The sequence below is a fragment of the Mus musculus genome, chromosome 12 (genome assembly GCF_000001635.26).
Source record: "Mus musculus strain C57BL/6J chromosome 12, GRCm38.p6 C57BL/6J".
In the NCBI taxonomy this organism is placed as follows: domain Eukaryota; kingdom Metazoa; phylum Chordata; class Mammalia; order Rodentia; family Muridae; genus Mus; species Mus musculus.
In genome coordinates, this window is record NC_000078.6 from 38870484 (window position 1) to 38897386 (window position 26903).

Sequence of the window (26903 nt, forward strand, 5' to 3'; positions counted from 1 at the left end):
TATTGGGTTGTCGTGATCACTCAGTATGGTTGCACATTCATACCCTGTGAATGCCATCTCAGTGCTGACTGCCTCTTAATTAGTTACAGTTTGAATAATTTATGACCAAACTAATAATTCTACACTGTGGTCCTTTCTTCTTCCTCTTATTTTCTGAAGGATTTAGATATCATGACACTTAATACATTTTTCCAGTTGTGTTCCAATTTCTTTAGATATATTTCATTAAATCTCAAGAAATGTGTTGAGGAGGAAAAAAAAAAAACAGAATTTGGGAGACTCAACAAGGGCATGTGACTTGTCTATACTGCCTCGGCTGTGACTTGAATTGTCTAATGAGCTGACAAACTAACAAATGTCATTGTGTTGAGATGTCAGGAGCTTACAAGTAGATTCATAACTTGGATGCAGCTGTGCTCTCGATTTAGCTTCTCATGATAAAAACTCCTATTACCATTACGTTTTGCTGAACCAGTCTTTAGTCGGCTGCTCCGTCTGACCTTTGGAACACTCTTTGTAGAAAAGCTAAGAAGTGAATAACGCACCATTTACAACAACAGTCAAGACAAATGGAAATGAGCAAAGTTCCTTTTGATTCCTTTCCACTGGAGAAAATTCCAGACTAATTTTCACCAAAGAAATCCATGTATAGATTCTACTCTTCAGTAAGCTGAACACATTGCATAGTTAGTTGAAAGGAAAACGGGAATCTTTAGAAAACTTCTGAAGTAAAACGGGGTCGGTCCCATGATTTAGAAAACACAGAAGTGGCTAAAGAGCAAAATGGAACAAAACCAGGAAGTGTTATATAAACATATCTCAATTATTATGTCTTATTTCTGTTAAACGAGTAGCAACAGCGTCATGTACAGGTTAATATTCCAAGTTGCTTGTAAAACCATCATAGAAATTTACAATGATGGTGAAAATAAAAAAAAAAGATAATGTGTGTGACTGGACTTTTCGATCTGAAAAAATGCAATCTTGTTTATTCGGGAACCAAGCATGGGCCTGGCACTTGCAAGGCAAGGCTTTATTTAGTGTTACTACTGGCTACACTCCCCTCAACACTGCTATTTCATTGGTAATGGGCCGCAGAAATGTTTTCTTTGTTTTAAAAATAGTTTTCAAACTTAAATTTAAGCAAAATTTTCCATACTTTGTGAAAATTTGGTATGTTGCATTCATGGCTAAATCTACTTGCTTGATAACATCCTAGCATCCACTGTCAATAATATTCAGAGTAGTGTATAACCACTCATTTTCAAAATGTTTTCATTTTTCTTAGTCATGGTTTTAGTTAGGGTTTTACTGCTTTACAGCAGTAAAACCCTAACTAAAATGACCACCATGACCAAGGCATCTCTTATAAGAACAACATTTAATTGGGGCTGACTTCCAGGGTCAGAGGTTCAGTCCACTATCATCACAGTGGGACCATGGCAGTGTCCAGGCAGGCACTGTGCAGAAGGGGCTGAGAGGTCAAAATCTTCATCTGGAGGCTGCTAGAAGAAATCTGACTTCCAGACAGCTAGGACAAGGCCATTAAACGCCAAGCCCACAGTGACACACCTACTCCAACAAAGCCACACCTCCAAATAGTGCCACTCCCTGAGGCAAGCATATACAAACCACCACAGTCATAGTATTTAATATATTCCGGGTGATACTTACTTTTGAATTAGGATCTGAAATATAAAGGTATTGCAACTTTATGCTGTATTTTAAATTTCGATTGTGGTTAATTTACTAGTAGGTTGGCTTGAACTTTATATATATATTTGATGTCTTTATTAAAAAATAAAAATGTCTACATAGGCCAATAATCATACCAAGGAAAATAAAGTATATTTAAATAGTCAGCTAATTGAGCATTTTTAAACAACTCAGTCTATACAACACTAGCAAATACAAACACACTATAAATACATACTATAAATAAATAAAAAAACATACTATAAATACAAACAACACTAGCAAATACAAACAGTTCCTTCAAACAAATCACATTTGGTCTAGTGAGATGGCTCAGCAGATAGAAGCCCCTGCTACCAAGCCAGATTACCTCAGCTCAAACTTCAGAATTTACAGGATTGAAGGAAAGATCTGACTCCTTCAAGGTGTACTATGACCTTCATGCATGTGCTGTGGGACACATGCACCTCTGACACTCCAAATGGATGGATGGATGGATGCATGGATGGATAGATAGATAGATAGATAGATAGATAGATAGATAGATGATAGATAGATAGATGATAGATAGATAGACAGATAGATAGATGCATAGACTTAAATAAAAGTAATTTATAGTTTGACAATAACAAAATGACCTTTTGCTTTCATCTTTCTTTAGTCTGAATTGAAAGACTGTTATTAAAAACAAATTCTAGAGTATAGGTAAGCTCTCTAAGATACTGGTACTGTAGATAACATATTTAAAAGAAACAATTTCAAAGCACACATTTTTGGGCTATCATGTAATGAATCTGAAATTTGGCCATTGGGAGAATAATAGGCAAGCTTTCTCTACCCTTTATGTTTTTCTTTAAGCACTAAGGACTTTCTAAATTAAAGCATGATGAATGCTGTATTTCCTCTAACTTTCCAATTGTCTTCTTTAATTTTTTTTCTAAATCTGTTAGCAAGAAGACAAACTGATTTAAGAACAAGAGAGTGTGGATTTGGTTCATTAATGAAAAAGAAGTTTTCTAAAAATATCAAATTTCTATATCATATTTTCTTTCTCCTTAAATATCTTTAATATTCTTTTCCTGTGTTTATTTATTCTTATATAATTTCATACAGTATATTTTACTTATATTCTTTTTTGTCGTCCCCCCCCCCAACCACCCTAGATCGTTTCACTCAACTTCATATTTTTTATCTCTTAAAATAAAAAACAAATGGCCACTAAAATGACATGGAGTCATTTGTGTTGGCCATACTACATCATGAGGCTTGCCCTGGAGCATGGTTAATATGCCCAGTGACACTCCACTCAAGTAAACCGATGTTCCATCTCCCAGTAGCTGTCAATTGCAAATATCTTCTTGGCTGGGGTGAGACTATGTTCATGCTGAAATTCCCCTTCTTCATGCTGAAATTTTTGTCTGTCTTAAGTCTTCCTCATCTTGTGAGGAGGTCTCTGTGAGTCCATTTGTGCACCTGCCCTGTTGTGTCTGGATAATGTTGTTTCCTTGAAGTCATCCATCATCCTTGGATCTTAGTCTTTCTGTGTGACCCCCACCTCTGCCCTTCTGCCTAGATCCCTGAGATCTGAAGGGAGGGATATGATAAAGAGCCCTCCAAAGTTACTTACTCCAAACATCATCTAGTTGTGAATGGCTATCATGCATATCTTTATTTGCAGCTGAGGAAGTAAACATAACAATTAACCAAAATATTGTCATTCAGACAGATTTGCATGCTTGCCTCTGAAGTTCACTATCGAGAATACTATGAAAACCAATCAGTTATAAAAAGATTTCACTCTACAACATCTTTTGTGGTTCAATACTTTAGTCCTTTGGGATTGTGTACAGAAAGACTGTTACTTCAGTTTTACTAGGGTGGACTTTAGATTATTTGTTTCAGTTTGTTCTGTGTTATGAAATCCATGTATCCAACCCTTCAATTTCCCCACATGTGAGTCTTCTAAAAATTAACATTGAACACTTGCATAAAATCAATTCAATTGCATGAGTATTTTGTCCAAATTAAATTTCTCCCATGTAAGATAGATTTATAGAAAACTATCCTTTTCCTAAGACTAAATAGAACTAAACAATAAAAATCTATCACAGAGATGAGTATAAATTGGAACACATCGTGTAGTACTGACTGTATCTGAGACTCTACAAAAGAAGTAATTTAATGCTATCTAGCAATAGAACAGAATAATTTTATTCAAATAAATTTGTAAGTTTAATATCGCCCATTGTTATGACATAAAGCAGTTAGCTAATCACTAACTACAAATGCACATGGTATATAATGTACAGAATTAGAAGATTTAAGAATCAAAGCAGTGCAGACTTATTAACTTCTGGACTACACTGATTAAAAACATTTACAAGTGCCCTCTCTGAGCATGTGCACAGACTAGATTCCTTACTGTGCAGTGAGAGGTTGTTGTGTTATTCTGTGTTCCTAGCTCTAAGCAACAGTAACCAACTGGTATAGAAATTGTCAAAGCCCAGGCTCTCTTTTGTAGAGAGGGTGGCTATTTTGGGTATATCACCTAACAACTGGCCTCTTACCCTGAGTCTAACACTGACACCCACAAAGGGCCATAGAGATGAGTCACAAGATCCTACCCAGCAGTGATGGATTTCAGACCTTGATCTTTCTGTCCACTGACCTGACTGATAGCAGGAAACTCAAGTTGATATCTGCCTGTGTCCCTTCCTTGTGTGGAATACTGTTCTTCTGCCTGAGACTATCTCAGCTTACACACCTGCCCCTATACTGTGTCCAATTTTACTCTCAGTGTTTGGAAAAATCAACTCTTCACCTGTAGCCAGTCAAAAAGCCTATCAAAAATGTTCCGTTTGAGGATTCCTTGAGGGAAAATTTTTACACTACTGTTCCAGAGCAAGTAACCTTGAAAAGAGAATTTTCTAACTCTGATAAAATTAACCTGTTTCTCCCTTCCATATATGGTAGCCCATAACAATTATCATGGATTTAGTTTTCATGAATTTGATAATTCAAGATATACTATCAGAAAAGGGATTGTAAAATGTAGGAATTAGAGGCATAAACATTTAAGAATGAAGACAGATCAAGGTACTTTATCATGCACTTCTGGCTATCATAGTCCTTACTGCACCGATGAAGACCGTTTCTCCGCTCTTAACCTCATAAGAGTGACTTTATCTTTAAATCCTGTGTGGCAATCCCTGACACACCTCCATTATGACCAAAGAAGACAGAGCAGCCTGGAAGTCCAAATAATTTCTTCAGGTTATCCAACATTTGCAAGTCTGTGGTGCTGCTGGGCCAGAAAATCATGGTGTGCAAGGCCTTCCTAAGCATCTGGCAAACAACTGAGCTCTGCAGAAACTGTTGCCTCATATACAGGGGTTGGGGCCTTTGTGTTCACCAAGGAGAATCTCCCCAAGATTAGCCACATGTCATTGGCCAATAAGAGTCCAGCTGACACCTGTGCTGGTGCCATAGCACTGCGTGAGGTTACTATGCCAGAACACTGGTGTGGGACTTGAGAACACTTCTTCTTTCCAGGCTTTAGTCACTACTAGTAAAGTTTCCAGGGACACCACTGAAATTCTGAGTGATGAAATTGTGAGTGATTTTAACAGTGAAATTCTGATAAAAACTGGAGACAGCGTGGAAGCCAGTGAAGCCACACTGCTGAATATGTTGACCATCTCCCTCTGATCATCGAGCAGATATTTGACAACGGTAGCACTTGCAACACGGAAGTGCTTGACGTCACGAAGTAGGCTGCGCTTTTGATTCCTAGCAGGTGTCTGAAATGTTGGCAGTGTTTGTCTGCGGATTGGTTTGCAACTTGTTGACTTAATACCAGCTTAATTTGAGAAATCTGAAAATAAAGGCTTACTTTTCCTGGAGGAGGATGAAGATAAGGGAAGGAGAAAGGAGAGAAAGATGGAGGAGGAGGAGGAGGGGGAGGAGGGAGGGGGAGGGGGAGGAGGAGGGGGGAGGGGGAGGAGGAGGAGGAGGACTTCACACATTAAACTGAATACAAGTTAAGGTATATGGATTCTGGATATATCCTCCATAAAAATGAGGAGAGGTTCTCTCTCTCTCTCTCTCTCTCTCTCTCTCTCTCTCTCTCTCTCTTTTAGGAAGGAAAAAAAGCTTACTAGAGCAACAGCAATTAGAGGACACAACTTTTAGAAGTTACAATAATTTAGCTTTAAAAAACATGGCTTTAGGAAATAATAAAGTCTACTTAGGTTCCTACTGCTGGAGTCAGTGAACATCAACTATCTTTGTACTCTTTAATCACTTAGATCAAGATCTGGGACCTAGAGAGAGAACCCCAAAGTTTTTTTTTCCTTTAGTTGTGCCAATGCCCCTTGCCTGCTAAACAGGGAACTTGTTTTATAGTGCCAGCAAGCCTTTGCTACAACTCTCCAAGCTAAGTGGCAATTTAAGAACTATATGTTGAATGATTCTTCTTTCTCAAGTCACTAAAAATAATACTGTCGTCTATCTTCAGACCAGGAAAGCTGGTCAGTATGGAATATCCTTTGTGTCTTTCCATTTTCTTTACGTGTTTTGGTCCTATGAAACATTAAAGCAGGCTGGCGTGGCACTTATTTATAACAGCCATGCTTGGGAAGAAACAGAGTCGTTTATCTGAATGTCTAAGAGTCTAGAGAAAGAGGAAAATGTCAAGAGCGAAACTATGTACATACAGTTAGTGTATTAATTTTCCAGGCCTGCATTAATAAAGCACAAACGATGTCTTATGCAAAGGAAATGCATTCTTTCACAGCTCTAGAGACCAGATGTCACAGGTCAAGGTGTTGGCAGGGTTGGTGCCCACTGAATACTTCATCCTTCCCAGTTCTTCCCTTGACCCCTGGAGGTCATTGTCTCCCTGCCTGTATTTACATATTCTTCTATGTATTTCTATCTCTGTCCAAATTCCCCACGTTAGAACAATACTAGTGATATTAAAGTCTGGATCCATTCGCATGACCTAAATTTAGCTTCCCTGTGTAAAGAACCAACCTCCAAATAAGGTTACCCTGTGAGATACTGTGATTAGGACTCTAGCCTATTTATTTTTAACTACGATAGACTGAAACCTATAATAAGTACTAAAATTGTTCAAGTGAAAGTGAAGAAACCCCTAAGCATGATTAAGGCTTAAATCACAGTACTTTCTTGTATGATGAGTGTAGAGAAAGGAGCTGTTAATATGATGAAGAAACTACATAAAGCGATTAATACACTGAATAAAGTCTAATAAGAAAATGATGTAGAGATTAAAAAATAGACAATGGGGTGATTAAGAATAAAACAAAGAAAGAAAATAAAAAAGGGTATTGAAAAAAGAATACTCTCCTCCACATGTAGGACCCAGGAGCTAGCTATAAAACAGGAAGGAAATCATGTTTCCCGAACTCAAATGAGAAGTTAGATGAGAAAATTTGATTTGAGGACTATTTATCATTTAAGCACCATTGAACAATAAGTTTCATGGGCTTACACAGAACAAATCATGCCAAACAAATCAGATTGATTTTTTTTTCATTGAATTACAAGATTAGTAGATGAATGCAATGTGGGAGATGCAATACATTTGAAGTTCAGAAAAGAAAACATTTGATACCACATTTCATGTACTCTGAAATGCATTCAAATCATCAGGAATATTAACACCAGTGTTCAGGATGGATATTAAATAAAGGATTTCGGGGAGGGTGGGGAAAGTAATAATGGACTGTGATATGGCAGCCGGTGAACATATCATTATAAGGTGCTACAGTGTGTTACAGTCATCACAGGATTTATTCAGCGCATATTAACATTCACACAGCTTTTGGGGGCTTGATAAAAAGAAGTGGAATAAAAGGGAGAGAATGCACCCCAGGACTTCAGACAATATATACAATCAATCCAGATTTAGGGAAAGAAGAAAATAGATTTGACCTCCTGGATTTTTGCTGCTTTTGAAAGCAGTTATTTACACCACTGAATCATTTCAGTTCTTACGTGCTTTAAAAATCTTCTATGGATGCATTGATTTAGACATTCTGTATCTCAGAATAAACCATTTCTTTAAGTCACTCAATTGGCCTGGCATTATATAAAGGTCCACATAAAAAACCATATAATCTGTCTGGGTTTCCTGACTCTACAAGTGGTCAGCTTTGGTCAGGGTTTTTGATTCCACTGCAGCACGTGAGGACTTCATGTTAGAAACAGACCTTAGGTGCCAATTGAATAGGAGAGGTAATTAAGTAAATAGAAGCGAGTAGAAGTATCCCAGTGAAATTCAGTGGATTCTACATTAAAAGGTGCTCCTGAAAGCACAAGGCCAGCAGCATCATAGCAGTGCCCTGGCACAAGTGAAAAATGTCCACATTAAGTACGCAGCCTAGAAATAACTAGGAAGGAGAGAAGTGTGTAGCATCATTCCTGAAATGTAAGGAGGTGACAGCAAATGGAAGCTTACTTATGAGTTTATGGCATCAGGCATCACCCAAGAGATGCTACCTGGTGTTTGATCTAGTAGATGACATTCAAGATAATTCATCGGCTTCTGAATATATTACTAAAATTACTTCTACAAGATATGATTTATGCTGTCTAGAAACACCACTTTTTGGAATAACTAAGAGGTACAGAGGGAAATCAGAGCCCACAAGGATGGTTATGGAGTGCCAGGATTGTTCTATGATGAGAGATCAAAATGCATACAATATGAGACAAAGGATAGGAAGTCACCCTGTAGATGGATAAGATCTGCTGCAGTAAGTAGCGAAAGAGATTGCATGCTTTCTAAAGGGAAAGCAAGCACACTGTGAATGAATACACTCCTTCACACATTAATAACAATTAAAAGCTCAGTTGGAGAACACCGAATATCTGAATGAATCTGAAGAAGTGGCTTGAGAATATGGCATAGAATATAAAAATATAATCAATTTACAAGCACAACTTTGGCAAAAATCATGGACAAATGCTTCACAAACTAATAGTTTAAGTAATATATTTGGATGAAAAGTGAAAATTCCAGCATATACTTTTAATAAATTCACTATGAATATAACTGTTGAATTGGTTTTTTTCACTGTTTTGTGTAAGCTGATGTCTCCTTACCAATTCCTGGTTATTTGGATTGAATGATTTCTCCTGAGAAAAACCCACTGTAGAGGCATCCCATCTGTAGACACTGGCTACTAGATGCCAGTAGATCTCTCAGTAACAGCTAAGTACTGAATGCATGCATACATATATGCACACAAGTATGCATACATTTGCAGCGTCTCTATGGTCACTCCTCCAGAAAGGCTTAAAAACTCACATACTGTCATGACTTGAAGGACACAGTTAAGGTTTTTTGTATTCAAATCCATAGTCCATACTTTATTTGTGGATTTATAGGTGTCACAAGAACCTTCCCTCATTCAAGAGGTATCAATTATGCTGTATGGTTTCCAATTTCAATTTTTCTCTGCTGTTTTTAAATGTTCATCATTGGTCAGTTTCAAACTTACTTTTGCCTTTTTGATAGCACACTCTCGAGTTAGAGCAGGTGGTTATTGTATGGTAAAGAGAGCTTGATGTCTGCCTTAGTTAGGGTTTCTATTGCTGTGACAAAACACCACGGACAAAAGCAACATGAAGAGAACACGGTATATTTCACTTCCACTTCCACATCACAGTCCATTTTCAAAATAAAGTTCTGACTGTAACTCAAGCAGTTTAGGAACTCAGAAGCAGATGCAAAGGCCACTGAGAAGTGCTGCTTTCTGGCCTACTCCTCATGGCTTGCTCGGCCTGACTTCCTATAACACCCAGGATGACTAGCTCGCAAGTGGCACTGCCTCCAGGTAAGATGGGCCCTCCATGCTAATCACAAAAATGCACATAGGCTTGATGACAGGCCAGTCAGACATTTTCTCAATTGAGATTCCCGATTCCAAAGCAACTCCGACATAAAACTAGCCAGCTCAGTACCCATCCTCTGACACCGACAGTTTCTCCTTTGAGGGTTTGCTTGGCACTTCCGTTCATAGTGACATCGCAGAAGATATCCTATGAGGAAGGCTAGGTAATTGTTTTTCATGAAGAGGTAATTAAAATGTATGCATTGTCTGCTTTTGTTTTTTACTAACCCTTTTAATATCAAGGAAATATTACTCATTATAAAGTGTGTTCTAGTAGGGATGAAGCCTTTAAATTAGATCAGGGTCACTACAGTGGTTTTTCCTCTTTCCAACTGCTCTGTATTTGGCCACATAATTGGTTAGTGATAAGAAATTCAAAGTCACACCAAGCATTAGAATGTATATCAGTTCCCTGTTACTCTTACTGAGGTATTTACTGTGATTATAAAAAAAAAAGACAAACAACAACAAAAAATCCTAGACTTTCCTTATTTCAACACACCATACTGAATGTACTCAGGACATCAGGATAAAAGAATCCAGGTGTGATGGTATACATCTCTTACCCCACCATTCAGGTGCTAAGGTAGGATCATAGCTCAATAGTAAGACTCTGGCTCCAAATTAGTAAGAAAATAAAAACAAAGAAACCAAACAATGCCAATGATGAAGATGCATAGAAAATTCTCTGGCTAAGTAGAGCAAGGAAGACACAGAGAACACTGATTATAATTCATTATGGGAAACTTTGTATTATAAATATCTAATAAGTAGTTGAGTACAGTTATGTGAGCAGTTAATCTTTCTAAAATGGGAATATGGAGACATCTTTATAGAAGATTTGATATATGGCCTGGTTGTTTAAATTTGATAGACAATTTTGGTAGGATAATGGAAACTGGCAGATAAGAGAAATAGAGAGAAAGGAAAAGTCCGGAAATATCATGATCTCTGGAAAGTATTCTCAATCTTTTCACCCACCTTTAATAACAACAAAACCTGGAAGCATGGTAAGTCTGTTCGAACTCCCATAAGCTTGCCAGTACCACCCAACCCCATGGCTTAACTACCAGGGATGATTCTTTAACTACTAGTGTCATTTGAGGAGGGTCCCACAGTTACTCAGTATCTAAAAGGCAAATACTATAACCCTTAAATGATTCTCTGTGGAAAATTTGAGGTGAAGGAAGAGGACAATAGAATCAGAGATGGGCCTAAGAGCTAGCCTGTTCCCAGGAATGAGTCAGAGATGAGTTGCATGACTATCCAAATGCCAGTGGGTTTACATTATTTTTGAAATTTTTAGCATAGTTGATTCTTCCGATATCTGGTGAGATTTTCGCAGGGAGTGCCACAAATCAGTTTAAAGTGGAAAACGTTTAATTGAAAACATTTGATGTTCAATATTTTAGAACGGACAACTGCCAGCAAAGTAATTTCTTTCTTTCTTCATTCAGTTGGCGATTTATTCATTGGAATACATCAATGAAATGAGAGACCAAAATGCATGTTTTGTGGATTGTGCATCGCAATAGCAAGATAGAATATATGTAACAGGATAGTTGTTGCAGAAAGTATGATATGTGAAGAGGTACAAATCAGCAAGGGGTTTAGAGAGTGAACGTGTGTTATGTGTGTTAGTAAAACTTCAGTGATAACAGAGAAACATGGTGATGGTAACAGTTGAATAAATAGTTGAAGCAATTGAATGTAGGCAGAAAAATGGAAGTTTTCCCACACAAAAGTCAATGGCAAGAAACTAAGGGGGTAAGTGCCTGCACTATTCAAAGACAATAGAGAGGTCAGTGTAACTAAAATAGTGTTGGTGAGACTTAGGTTGGGACCCACTGGAAGAACATATTTAACTAATGATGGAGATGCTTTTTGTAAAGGATAGAAGTTTTGTTTCCAGCAAATTCAGTGGGAGAGATCCAGTGGAGATAAAACACCCCTGCACAAACAGTTTGCCCTTTGCAGAGTGCCCATGTGGGGTCCTAGGATAACGGGCCTGGTTATTCCTTGGAAAGGTCAAATGGAAATATTGACACAAACAGGAAATAGTTCATATTGTGGGATATAAACTTAATTTCTGTAATGGTACTTATTTCAATTCTCTGGAGGTTGGCAGATTAATTCTAAATAAATTATCTGTCAAACCTTGGATAGAGTGTGATGTATTACACTAATGACTACTACTTTATATAGAAATTTAATTGTAATACCTGTTCATGAGATATGGGAATATGCATTTGAATGTGCATTTAATCCCACCAGAGGCAGTCCTTTGCTTATTGGAGTTAGGACATAACAATAGAATCACCACTATTGGCTAGTTTTATCTCTTGTAGCTCCATATGCCAAAGAGTAACAGCATTGCCTTTCTACATAACAAGACATCCCTACAGTACCTCTAGGCCAGAACATATTCTAGAATAATATTGCCACTTCTTTTTCTCTCTATAGATTCACATAATTTGATTTCTTTCCTCTTGCTTCACTACTGAATAAAGATTGCATGTTCAGGCCTGAACCCAGCAGATCCAGATCTGAGTCTGCTTCTAACATTCAGCTTGCAAATGGTCTTGAATTCTTCACTTTTTTCTCAATGCCAACCATTTCTGTCTATAAAATAAAATGAATGGTTGCTAATTTTGCAAAAGAAAAGGAAAATTAATAAAGAAAACTACTACACAAAGGGATTGTCAAAGTTTGTTCTGGGCTTCACAGTATCAACGAATGATAACTACTGCTATCCCTAATTTCACAGAGATATTATCTACTAAAAGCCATTGATTCTGAGCTTAAGACACAAAACAAGCAACCAAAAGACGGGGTTGCCCACTTGGAGTTTATCAGCTGCTTCATAGCTGACTTAGTCCACACTGTACTGAAGTCCCACTGTCATGAGGCTGTCTGGTTCCATGCTGGTGCTGGGACAGATGACAAAGCAAAGACCTTCATGGCAGTCCTCAGAGGGGGCCTGGTTATAAGCAGAATCAGTAGTAAATCTGGCCAGCCCTTATCTCCATCAAATTCTTTTCTTGGTGTTTTCTTTTCAGTTTTCTGGGTCTCCATACAAATTCCATACCCACTGTTTTGGAAAAACCATAGTATGTAGTTGTTACACTCCAAATAGATATCCAAGTATCATGGCTATCTATGAAGAATAGTGAGGTCTTCATGATAATATGTAGAGCAATTTAGTGTGTGCATGCCATACCGCATGTGTGAAAGTTAGAGGACAACTTTATCATAGGGTAGGTTCTCTTTTCACCTTTTTGTGGTTTTCAGACATCAAAATCCGGTCTCTAGCTGCATATGTATCAAAAGATGGCCTAGTCGGCCATCACTGGAAAGAGAGGCCCATTGGACACGCAAACTTTGTATGCCCCAGTACAGGGGAACGCCAGGGCCAAAAAGTGGGGGTGGGTGGGTAGGGGACTGGGGGTGGAGTGTATTGAGGACTTTTTGGATAGCATTGGAATGTTGGCCATCTACTGCTTAGTATGGGACCTGCCTAGAACTGTCGTTTGTTCACCCTGTGAGACTCCATTGAAGAAAACTAACTTTTCCTTTGCAGTCAATGCCAATTGGAGATGGCTTTTTCGTTAAGGGTTGGAACTCTTATACACCCTGCTCTCTCAGGGATGGGACCATGCTTGACTAGAGCTTGTGCAGGTACTGTGTATGGTGCCTTAAGTCTCGGTGAGTTCATATGCATCTCAGTCCTGCTGTGTTTGGAAGACCTGGTTTCCTTGGTGTTCTCTCCCGCGTGGCTCTTTCGTTCATTCCACATCCTCTTCCACAGAGTTCCCTTGCTTGGAGGGGAGGTGTGTGATGAGGACATCTCGTTTAGAACTGAAGGTTTCAGTCTCTCCTTCTCTGCCCATCGTCCAGTTGTGAGTCTGTGTTCCTTCCAATCTACTGCAGGAGAAAGCTTCTCAATAATGGCTGAGGGTGTCACTAATTGATGGGTACAGCACAATGCTGTTAGGAGTCATTTTATTGCTATGTTCCTCTAGCAGAATATGTTGCTTTGTTTGGACATTTCAAAATATTTGTTTATTTATTTATTTATTTTTCTCACTGATCTTTTGTTTGTAGTTAATGGTTTTCAATTTTGTATTTTTGTGGTGTGTGTGTGTGTGTGTGTGTGTGTGTGTGTGTCGTGTCTGTGATGGTTTTTCTTTTCTTTTCTCTTTTAAGTCTGGGATTTTTGTTGCTGTTTGTTTGCCTGTTTGCTATTTTCTGAAGAGAGAGAAAGGTCATGGAGATGGGTGAGCAGGGAGGGAAGCTTGTGCTCCACAAGAGTAGTGTACCCTCTAGGCTGTCAAATGCTAACAGGCTCTTTGTGATGGCTTTCTTTTCTCATTGAGTTGATAAACTATCTCTTTCCTGGGCACAGTGATCATCGTACACATGTTCACAGGCCACATGGGGGAAAAGAGACACCAGAATGAGAAGTCCTCCAGTTCAAATTAGTGATGTGAATCAAGTTTAAGGAGAAAAGGGGAAAATAAGATTTTTTACATTAAAATAAACTCTACTTTTGTGCCTAGAAAATCACTTATTGGACCCACTGCTGCTTTATTGCTCTAGGTGAAAAGTTCTAAAGGTGACCTGGGAATAACTATATCAAAACTGAGCTTCTCTATTAGAAAAAAATTTCCTGTGTTTTAAAAGTGCAGTCATCTTACTAATCGTTCCATAGTTTAATATAGCACACGTTGATATATCAAGTCCTTCTAAAAGTTTCATCTCTCCTTGTTTTCAAGAATTTTTTATTCTTTATTCGTTTATTTTGTGTGTATGTGTAGAGTGAACTCAGGTTTTAATAACTATTGTGTTAAAACTTTTCATATGCATTGGAAATCACTGCCTGGGAGCAGATAGTTGTGATAGGTATATTTTTAACATTCCAGATTGAATTCATAATATGTTGGTCGCTAAAAGAGGATGAACAGACGGTCTGAAGCTCATTGTTTAACTGTAACTTCATGTAAAAGTTAAGGCTATGGGTTTGCTTTTTAGAGGCCAATAAAATTAAACCACCTTGGGAATAAAAAATTCAGTTACTTTTTAAGGAAAATTTTATTCTGTTGTCCTTTTGTGAAACAGGCACTTTTGAAAACATGGCTTATTTGGTAGCAATATTGTAGTTTGGAGAAAGTACAGTTGAATAAAATCCAAATGCCTCTGCTATTTTGTTCTCTAGCTGTTTGCCATATATCAAAACCTGTCAATTGTATTCCAATAGGGAATATAATTTCACTGACAAATATTTATTCGCATTTCATTCTCTGACAAATTGTGGCAAGAAAGTGGGACCTTTGTGTTTGATTGGCTTTTTCTCTTTTGTAACCTATATCCTTGAGTTCTCCTGGGATAACAAAATCCTTCAACACAGGATTTGGATAGTGGTTGAACAGGGAAGTTTAGAATTAGATGAGCATGCATTTTTTATCTCGGAATGAACTGTGGGAAACTCAGTGCTGACTGATCCTTTGTATTCTCTCTCCATGATTTGGAAACACATTCTCCAGCCAGGTGTTCTCCCAAACAATGGCTCCACAATAGAGTATCAGTCATTTTTAAACAAGTATTTATGTATTTTCATATCTGCACCACATGCTGTAAAAAGCTCAAGCTACAGAATGGAAAAATAAAGTTTCTCTTACAGTTTACCAAACAACATAAGAAGATAAAACTTACCCTTCTTGTTACATACATAAAAGACTATTGAATACTTATGATCTATGAAAGGGAAACGCCTGACTGAATAACATTGCATTGGCAGTTACTGGTGGGGAGGAGAGACTATGAACTGGTCACTGAGTCACAAATCAGACTTCATTGCCGAGAGAAACAGAGAGAGATAGAGAGGAAGAGGGGAGAGAAGAGAGAGGGAGAGAGGAGGAGAGGAAGAGAGAGGGAGAGAAGAGAAGGAGAAGAGAGAGAGAAGAAAGAGAAGAGAAAGAGGAGAGAAGAAAGAGAGAGAGAGAGACAGAGAGGGGAGGGGAGGGGAGGGGAGGGGAGGGGAGGAGAGGAGAGGAGAGGAGAGGAGAGGAGAGGAGAGGAGAGGAGAGGAGAGGAGAGGAGAGGAGAGGAGAGGAGAGGAGAGAGGATAAAATTATGGTAATTTGAAACAAATGGAACAGGGTTCTTTGCTAACTTCTAGGAAAGTGACTGAGGTCACCTGGACTAAGTTGGCTCACTTAGATATAAAGTTTTGAAAGGAGAAAAGTATAGGGGAAAGCATTCTGAGTAATGGAGTAAAAGTTCAGGTAACAGTGGTGAGCAGCGGTCTTTGAAAAGCATGCCAAGTTTCCCTGGTTTCTATGAGCATCAGAGTTGGCCAGATGGACAACAGATTTTAATTTTAATCCGAGTCATGGGAGTCTCCAATATGAATAACAAATGTCATGCTGAATGAAATTTATAAGATTAAAAAGTAGATCTACTTCCACAGAGAAGAAAATAAAACTGAATAGAATTCAGTCATAAAGATGACTGTAGGGCAGTTCTCTGGGTAGGATTGGACTGACTGTGAACTCTGTCTTTTTAATTTATGGTTCCAAAGACTTGTTGCAGAATGGCCTGGGAATGTATCATCTAGTGATAGGAATGGGCTATCTGAAGTGACTGGGGCTTTTTTATAGTCTCCCATACCAGAAGCAGGCCTTTAAAGTGCTAAGCTAGGAAATCCCATGTCCCTGAATTGTAAGGACTCAACATAGGCTGCTTTCTGGGTCTCCTAGCCTGTGTAGATGAGACTCCATCCTTCTAAGGCACTTTTGGAGAATAGGAATATGATGAATCCCTGGCTCTTTTTCTCTTGCTGCCCATCTTAAAAAAAATTTGTGTAGCCCGTGGAACCAGGCATTTGGAGTCACTGTGCTAGAAGAGCCAGAAAACACTACACAGTGAATTGATTTCAGTTCAAAGTGGTGTTTGGAACTAGAAAGGTAGAGTGTGATTAAAGAGGGGCATCAAGTCTATGGTTCTTAAAACTGACCACCAAATGAAAACATCACAGATATCCACGTTGTTTATTCCTAAAATTACATGGGAGCCCTGTGAATAAGATATGGGAATATGGACAATATAAAATTAACATCCTAGTAATCTTTCTCTCTTTCTTTTTAGCTATTTTCATTTTTAAAAATGCATTTATTTATCCTCTTTACATCCCAACATCAGTGTTCCTCTCCTCCCAGTACCACCTCCTCCTCCATACCTCCCTCCTCCTTTGAGAAGAGTGAGTCCCCTCTAGGTATCACCCTGCCACTATGCACACCCCTACCCACACACAGACATCAAGTCACTGCAGGACAGGTGCATCCTCTCCCACTGAGGTCAGACAAGGCAGCCCAGTTAGGAGAATGGGATTCAAGGCAGGCAACAGATTTGGGGACAGCCTCCTGCTCCAGTTATTAGGAAACCAGCATGAAGACCAACCTGCACATCTGCTACATATGTGCAGGGGGTCTAGCCTGTGCTTAATCTTTAGTTGGTGGTTCAGTCTTTGTGAGCCCCCAAAATCCAGGTTAGATGACTCTGTTGGTCTTCCTGTGGAGTCCCTGTCTTCTTGTGTTCCTCAATCCTCCCAGCAACTCTTCCACAAGACTCCCCAAGCTCCATCTAATGTTGGGCTGTGGAGCTCTGCATCTCTTTCCATTGGCTACTGGGTGGAGCCTTTCAAAGAACAACTATGCTAGGGTCTTGTTTGCAAGCATAACAGCATAACATTAATAGTGTCAGGGATTGGTTCTTGCCCATTAGATGAGTCTCAATTTTGGCCAGTCATGTGTTGGCTATTCCCTCAGTTTCTGTCCTTGCACATCTTATAGACAGGACACACTTTGAATCAAAGGTTTTGTGGGAGGGTTGTTGTCCTTATCCCTTGGCCTAGAAATCTTTAGGATAACCACAAAAGGCCAGTTAGAATTTATTGTTTTAACGTTTCTTGTTTAAATGTGGAAAAGTTCTTACAAAATAAGAAATGACATAAGTGTGCAAAATTTCATAGCAAATAAACTTCAGGAGAACTTTTCGTTCATGCTTTGAATTGTGAATCAAAGGACTAAGGTTGGCAAACATTAGCTAGTGCATGAGGAAGCACAACTGAAGAACAGGAATAGAACAAACACCAGAGTTATTAACACAGTTAAGACCATTGAAAGCTACATTCATCACTGGTCAGCAAAGCTCTCAGTGTTCAATGATACAAATAAACAGAAGCATCTTCAGCATCAGATGGGAATATATCATACAACACTGACAAGTTGCCAGGACTCACCCTCTATTAATCTTATCAATATTCAAGATTGATGTCTTGTTACTAACTGAATTTGTTTATCTACAGCATGGATATTAATAAAGTTTGAATTAATTACTGAATAAACACAATAATGTTAATGAAAACAAAATAGGCTAATGGAAGAGAGAGATTCTAAATTTCTGTGTGTAGAGGAGCAGCAGGCATAAGCTGGGTGGCCTATAAGCAAGGGTTTCTTGCCCTCATCAGATGAAAATCTCTGACCTGCCTGTTAATACCACCTGTCTCTGAGGTTAAGGGAAAAACCTGAAAGATCAATGCATAAAGATCTTGGATTATACTGTCTTGGCATTTCAGATCTGGACTGCTTTCCTAAGTCTTGTTGTTTCTTTGGAGCTGTCTCCTGCTTCAAAAGAACTCTGTAATTTTGATTTTATCCAAATACGTAACGTATATCCAAGCTTTGCTATCCACGAGAAAACTCAAGCAAAGAACTATGACCTTTATTTCATGACCAAGCATGTTTAAGACAGTTGATCAATAGGAAAAATTTAAATAAGAAGAAGGTATCTGCACATACTGCTGAAAGAGTTTACTAGTCTACTAGTCTTCTACACAGCTAGGTGGAGACTGGAATTGACATCTCAGTGCAACAAGCAGGGGTGATGATAAAGGTAAAGGCTGGATCTGTTGATAGGACGGGGGAAGAACTTCATATAAAAATGTATGGTGATCCCAAAAGACAGAAAGCAAAGTGTATGCTGGATTTTGTGTACCTCATGGTTTCCATCAAGAACTTTTCTCTTTTTTTTTTTTTTTTTTGCTTTTGAATTAATTTTCCATTGAAGGAAAAACCCTCTATAGATTCAGCTGTTCCTACCTACTCTCTAGAAGAAGTCCATCTGCTTGGGTAGTGTTTTGTGTTCAATAGTACTCTTCGGTAGTTTTTCAAGTTATGTAATTGTGATGGCTATTCTTGGTTGTCAACTTGATTATATCTGGAATGAACTACAATACAGAAATGGAGGGCACACCTGTGATCCAGATCTTGAGTCTGGAAGGCAGGTTTCTGACCTGGATCTTGACATGGAGATCTTGAGGCACAGTAGATATGAAAAGCTTAGTCCCAGCTAAAGTAGTATATGCCTTTAATCCCAGGAGACTGGGGCAAGCTAATCTCTGAGTTCATGGTTAGCCTGGGACAAAGCAAGTTCCAGATCCAAGTGCAGTGGTTCAGGTACACACCTTTAATCTGAGCCACACCTTCTGCTGGAGACCTATATAAGGACATTGGAAGAAGGAGGATTCACTCTTTGACCGACTACTTGCTCTTACTTGCCAGCCCATCTGTTGGAACCCTACCTCTACAGAAGACCAGTTCAAGCAGCTAGCCTCGTGAGACTGAGAAACTACTAGATTCTTGAACTTCCCATTCACAGCTGCCCATTGTTGAGTTAGTTGGACTGCAGACTGTAAGTCATTACAATACATTCCCTTAAAATACATAAAAACCCTCCATAATTTCTCTAGCTCCTCCATTAGGGGCCGTGTGACCCATCCAATAGCTGACTGTGAACATCCACTTTTGTGTTTGCTAGGCCCCGGCATAGTCTCACAAGAGAGAGCTATAACTGGGTCCTTTCAGCGAAATCTTGCTAGTGTATGCAATGGTGTCAGCATTTGGAAGCTGATTATGGGATGGATCCCTGCATATGGCAGTCACTAGATGGTCCATCCTTTCGTCACAGCTCCAAATTTTGTCTCTGTAACTCCTTCTATGGGTGTTTTGTTCCCATTTCTAAGAAAGGGTAAAGTGTCCACTCTTTGGTCTTCGTTCTTCTTGAATTTCATGCGTTTGGCAAGTTGTATCTTAAGGAGCTATAGGGAACTGCAACCCTATAGGTGGAACAACAATATGAACTAACCAGTACCCGGGAGCTCTTGTCTTTAGCTGCATATGTATCAAAAGATGGCCTAGTCAGCCATCACTGCAAAGAGAGGCCCATTGGACTTGCAAACTGTATATGCCCCAGTACAGGGGAATGCCAGGGCCAAAAAGGGGGAGTGGGTGGGTAGGGGATTGGGGGGGTGGGTATGGGGGACCTTTGGGATAGCATTGAACATTGTTTCTACTTTTAGTTTATATCCCTAAGTTAAGTTCACATATTAAACTTGTTGAACATTCTCTAAATGAAATATGAGGATGTAAGGAAATGTCTTTTTAAAGAAATTGAATAGTATTATGAAAAATATTTGGTTATATATTTAGAAAGTTTCCCTCCTTCTTAGGTTTATTTCAAAAGTTGAAGTCTTGAATGACTGGAAACTGATTGGGTGCTCTCCAGGAAAGCCACTGGAAAAGGTCAGATCTGTTCACTTGTATCTCTAGATTGGTATTACTTTGAAATCTTTATTTTTAAGTCCCTTGCTACAAATGATGCATTTGCATTAAATGTTTAAGTTTTAATTTATGTAAAGTCTTATGAACATAAAATAGCATCTGGAATAATTTGAATTTTTAGCAAATGATATATGTAAGATATTTGCTCAACTTATTTATTGTTGATTTGGATTTTTTGAGATAGGCTCCCACTGTGTAGCTCTAGCTGTCCTATAGATCACCGTGGTGTCTAGGCTGACCTCAAATTCACATAGATCCACTTGTTTCTACCTCCCCAGTGCTGGGAATAAAGGCGTATGTCACCAGGATTTGCTTGTGAAACTTTTTAATTAAAGTATTATATATGATTTAAAAAACACTCCATAAGTTCTGTGACTCTAGAGAACCCTAAATAAGACAGTAATATTAAATTTGATACATATTCTGTGATTTATCATACAAGCTCTCTAATGTTGGATGTTCTGTTGCTTATGATTTTGCTTTTATTTTTATTCATATATTTATACTAATCATAAACCACATTATTATTTATGCAGTTCTGTGTTTGGTTTTGGTTATATTCTTTGAAGTGGTAGTGCTGGGTCACACAATGGACTGTTTTACCCTGATTTCAACTTTTATTGGCGTTTAATTACCTAGCAGGAAAGTCCTGTCAAGATCATTTTAGAGAACACAACAAAGCTATCTGCTTGCATAAAAGGAAACCATGCAAAAACAAGTCAATGAGGTCTTTTCAGTTAAGGTGAATGACTGGGAAAGTGAAGGGAGGCTGATTGAATAAGAAAGTAATTGATTTACTTCTGGCTGCAGAGAGATGTAAATGTGTTCTGAGCTCATGAGAAACATTGGTGAAGGCCCTGGGACATTGTTCTTTCTCTACTTCTAAAGAAAAGACAAAACAATACATTTTTTTTTTTTTAAAAAACTAATGAATAACATCTCATAGCCAGAGGACCAAGGCATCAAAAAGTACATGCTGACCTATGGGGTAATTGTTCATTTCCAAAGGAAGTATTTACAACAGTGCAGCCACAGCAAAAGAAAGAACAGCTTCCAGTGTATGATCACACTTGATGGTACAGAGAAGAGCCTGGAGAAGGAAAATGTAGTAGGCAACATGGGCTCAGACTGTTTGGCAAAAGCACAAAAAGTGCTTAGCCTAGTAAAAGTTTCTGTAACTTCTCACTTAGGATCCCTTGTGCTTGACAAATTCTTATGTGCCCTTGGGTTCAGAGATGTATAAAATAGGTATATGAGTCAAACGTTTACTGACAGCAAACCATAATGAAATTTATCTTAAAACAACTAAAATGTTTTACATATGCATTTTTACATTTATTAAAGTTGCAAGAAAATTTGCATTTTAATCAGATAGCATGCTTTTTAATTTTTACATAAGGAATTAAGTTTTGGCTGGATATTTTTTAATCATGCAAGACACACAGCATCTCCAGCATTTATCAGAGTTGACTGGCTATTTTGATTTTATGATCATCAATGCAGAGAGTGTGGTTGCACATAAATATGGCTCAGGGACCATTGAAAAGGAACAGTAAGAAATGTAAAGGCCTGAAAAAGAAGGAGTTCAGAGTACTGTGAAATGAAATTTCTGGACATGATCTATGACATTCATGAATTCAGACCAACTGTGTTTACCTACACAAAAATGGCACAAGATCAGTCCAGCTAAAATTGTGGCATATGTGAACAAGAAACTCTTTACCTTCTTCTTTAGGTCCCATACAGAAAAGTTATTGGGAGCTAATAGTAGCTGGGGTGTGGAGATGAATTCTCATGGTAAGCATAACATGGTAATGTGTGGCCACTTGTTTTCCCATGTTCCAGTGGATGGCCCAACATCCATACACATGAATTAGTGGGTAATCCAAAACTAACTAACTAACTAACTAACTAACTAACTAACTAACAAACGAACAAACGAACTAACTAACATGATATGAACTATGGACTTAGTTATATGGAAAAGTGGTTGACAAGATAATTGGAGAGGATACCTGACATTACATTATGTTTTCATGTATATATTATAAAATTCTCAAACAAATAATGAAATATTCTAACTATATGTATGTACACACACACACACACACACACATACACACACACACACACACACACATTTAATGCTAATATCTTCAGAAACTTGATAGGATTTTGTATTTTGCAGAAACACCACTATGTTTCTGTAAGGTCAGAAAACTTCACACATGGGATAAAAATCATTCAATTCATAAGACATGGCAGTCATAAATTTGGGGCTCCATGTTTCAGGTAGGCTTTGTTGCCTCTGAGGAGCATGGTGCATGAACATTGTCAAATACACATGTGCTCAGAACCATAGCTTCAATAAAGTTACATGTCACAATCCAACTGAGAGCTGCCTAAACAACCTCACATTCATTATATATTTGATTTGTAACTGGTTTTGTTGTGCATTAAGAAACAGTTTTATTTTTGCCAGATTTTTAATGAACACTATGTTCAGTTATACAAACCAATGTGTGGTCACAAATCACAGTTTAAGAATCTAGGTTAAATGCAACAGCAAAAAAGTACAAGATGAAAACCAATAAAAAGATGAAAACCTTAAATACCCATAGTTAGGTGATGGCATGCCAGGATAATTACTGCCTGAATTTTTTTTTTTTTTTTTTTTTTTTTTTTTTTTTTTTTTGTGAGACCTTGGTGGAAATCCTTTGCAAAGATCTAAATAATGGTTAACAGTTCCCTTGAATCCAAGGATCATGCGGCTTTAAATCATTATTTCAGGAATTCATTAATGTTTTAATTACTGTGGTGGAGTGAATTAAAAATGACACAAGTTTCTATATGTAAATGCTTAAGAAATAGCATTATATGAAAAGATTAGGAGGTATGGCTTTGTTGAAGGAAGTGTGGGTGGACTTTGAGGATTCAAAAACCCAAATCAGGCTCAATGGTTCTCTCTCTCTCTCTCTCTCTCTCTCTCTCTCTCTCTCTCTCTCTCTCTCTCTCTCTCTTCCTGCTACCTGTGGATCTCTTAAACTCCTTCTCCAGCACCATGGTGCCATGCTTCTTATCATGTTGATAGGACCTATGAAACTGTAAGTAAGCCCCAATTAAGTGATTTTCTTTATAAGAACTGTTAAGATATCTCTTCACAGCAATAGACCACGAAGACAGAAGTTGGTATCAGAGAGGAGGTATTGCTGATAGTCCTGGTCATGCTACTTGATGGCGTTTTGGGGACCTTGGATTAGGAAAGCAGTGAAGCACTTTAAGTGGGGCTTACTGATCCATACTAGTAGAACACAGAAGACAGTGATGCTGAGAGCAATGTAGATTCTGACAGCCCAGTTTAAGAGGTTTCAGAAGAGAAAACTATTAGTAAACAGTCTAGAGATCATCCCTGTGATATTTTGGTGAAGAATATGGCTGCTTTCTGTCCTCATCCAAAAAAAAAAAAAAATCTGTCTGAGGCTAAATTGAAGTTTTGGGTTTATGACTTTGCCAGAGGAGATTTCAAGAGCCCAGTGTTGACTGTGCCACATGGTTATTAGTGGTCAATACTTTGAAGATAGATGTATAAGGAAAAAGGAGAAAGCTTAGCTGGTTAAACCTCTACAGTGTGAGGAGAAAAGGAGCACCAGGGAGTGTAATAAAGCTAAGTACAAGGAAAGCCTTATGCTAATGGAAGAAATGGAGTAGTAGCCTCAGGGTCAGATCCCATCTAGCTAAACTTCTAATGTGTAACAAGGGACTAAAGAAAAGCTTAAGTATCCTAAACCCGTCTAACCAGTACCCAGGAGCTCTTGTCTCTAGCTGCATATATATCAAAAGATGGCCTAGTCGGCCATCACTGGAAAGAGAGGCCCATTGGACTTGCAAACTTTATATGCCCCAGTACAGGGGAACGCCAGGGCCAAAAAGGGGGAGTGGGTGGGCAGGGGAGTGGGGGTGGGTGGGTATGGGGGACTTTTGGTATAGCATTGGAAATGTAAATGAGCTAAATACCTAATAAAAAATGGGGAAAAAAAAAAGAAAAGCTTAAGTAATGAGGGAAGCAATTGAAAACAGAAAGATGATAGAGATTTTACTGAATGTGGGAGCCATGTTCCATCCCCAGGAGAACTTGGGAACTTGGCCATATGGTTCTACCTTTAGAGTCAAGGAAATAGGAAAGGTTATGGACTCTTCCTCCACGACAAAGGAAACCACTGAAGCCAAGCATGTGTCACAGATGCCTTTGTATGGTGGACCAGAGTGGTCATTGTATGAAGTGGTGAAAGTGAAGTCTGGATTTTATTGGAGTCCCCAAGATGTTGGAGATGTCAGAGTCATGAGATACCTGTTGATAGAAGCTGCAAACAGTGAGTAGAACTAGCCCAAAAGGAAGAAATGTGTTGCAGTTAACAAAGCTTGAGAGGAGTTTGAGATCTGAAGAACTCTTTTTTTTTCTTTTTTTTATTACGTATTTTCTTCAATTACATTTCCAATGCTATCCCAAAAGTCCCACCCCCCCCTACTCCCCTACCCACCCATTCCCATTTTTTGGCCCTGGCATTCCCCTGTACTGGGGCATATAACGTCTGCCTGACCAATGGGCCTCTCTTTGCAGTGATGGCCGGCTAGGTCATCTTTTGATACATATGCAGCTAGAGTCAAGAGCTCTGGGGTACTGGTTAGTTCATAATGTTGTTCCAGATTGCAGATCTCTTTAGCTCCTTGGATACTTTCTCTAGCTCCTCCATTGGGGGTCCTGTGATCCATCCAATAGTTGACTGTGAGCATCCACTTCTGTGTTTGCTAGGCCCCGGATATAAGGTACAATATGTAAAACATATGAAACTGAAGAAGAACGAAGACCAAAGTGTGGACACTTTGCTCATTCTTAGAATTGGAAACAATCACCCATGGAAGGAGTTACAGAGACAAAGTTTGGAGCTGAGACAAAAGGATGGTCCATCTAGTGACTGCCATATCCAGGGATCCATCCCATAATTAGCCTCCAAGCGATGACACCATTGCATACACTAGCAAGCCTTTGTTGCAAGGACGGTGATATAGCTGAAGAACTCTTTAACATCAAACAGAAATGTAGCGTTTCCCCTGCTGGTTTAAGGTCTTGCTTTGTTCCTTATTATGCTCTCTTTGCTCCCTTTTTGGATAGCAATGTACATCCTGTGCTATTGCATGCTGAAAATATGTGATCTTCTTTTTTGCTTTTGCTTTTACATGTGATATAGTTAAGAGAGTGTCATGTGTCTCAGAAGAGATTTTGAATTTTGGACTTTTAAACAGTGTTGAGACTGGTGTAGACTATCAGGACTTTTGAAGTTGGACTGAATGTGTTGGTACAAGATGATGTGTCTACAAGCTTATGGGGGATAGGGAGTGGAATTTGTGGTTTGACTAACAATAGACACCATAGGTTCATATATTTAAGTGCTTAGGGAGTGGTACTATTTAAAAGGATTATGATATGTCATCTTGTCGGAGGAAGTGTGCCACTAGTGTAGGGTTTTGAGGTTCTCCAGGACCATAGTTGCTTAATCTAAACATATTTGAGATAAAAAATAAGGTATCTATCAAACAAAATGACACCCAAGATTTTTCTGTCTTGATGTCTATTTAGATCATTTTAAGACCATGCATTTTGTCTTCCTATTACTGAATCATAAAAAAAATATTTATAAGCCGGGCGTGGTGGCGCACGCCTTTAATCCCAGCACTTGGGAGGCAGAGGCAGGCGGATTTCTGAGTTCGAGGCCAGCCTGGTCTACAAAGTGAGTTCCAGGACAGCCAGAGCTACACAGAGAAACCCTGTCTCGAAAAACCAAAAAATAAAAAATAAAAAATAAAATATATATATATATATATATATATATATATATATATATATATATATATATATAATTGTACATATTTGGGAGAAAAGTCCTTACCAAAGGTATGGTTTACAGATGTTCTATCTGATGCTACGGGTTTTCTTTTATTGGTGATATCCTTTCAAGCATGAAGATTCTCATTTTTGGTGGTCCAATGTTTCTGTTTCTTTTAGTGTTTATGTTTTGGATCATGTCTAAGGACCCAAGTCACGAAGATTAATCTCAATGATTTCTTATGATTTTAGAGTTTTAGTTCTTATATTTATGTCTTTGATCCATTCTGAGTACATTTGTGTCTATAGTGGAAGGCAAAGTGTCAATTGTCTCCTTTTATTCATTTGTACATGGATACCAGTTGTCCCTACACCATTTGATGAAAAATCCATTTTTCTCCCATTAAATTCTGTTAATCTTTTTGTTTTAAATCAACTGATCATAGATATAAGGGTTTGGAGACTCTTAAGACTAAAAATAAGCATAAAGGAAAAAAGATAAAAAAGATAATTGGCCACTCTAAAAACAGAATGTACAAAGAATTGGAATTTTGAAAACTGTTTGGTAGGACAAAAATCAATTAATCATTCATTTTCTCTTTTCTTTATTGACTAATTAAGGAGAAGATACTTTACAAAAATATTCCAGATAGTAAATAGATAAAGAATGATATAATCAGAACATCATTATTTTTTAATTCATACTAATTAATATGTATCATATTG

The 26903-nt window shown here is 38.2% G+C and overlaps 1 pseudogene; it reads left to right on the forward strand.

Moving 5' to 3' along the window:
- Nucleotides 4967–5541, forward strand: Gm18442 (predicted gene, 18442; annotated as a pseudogene).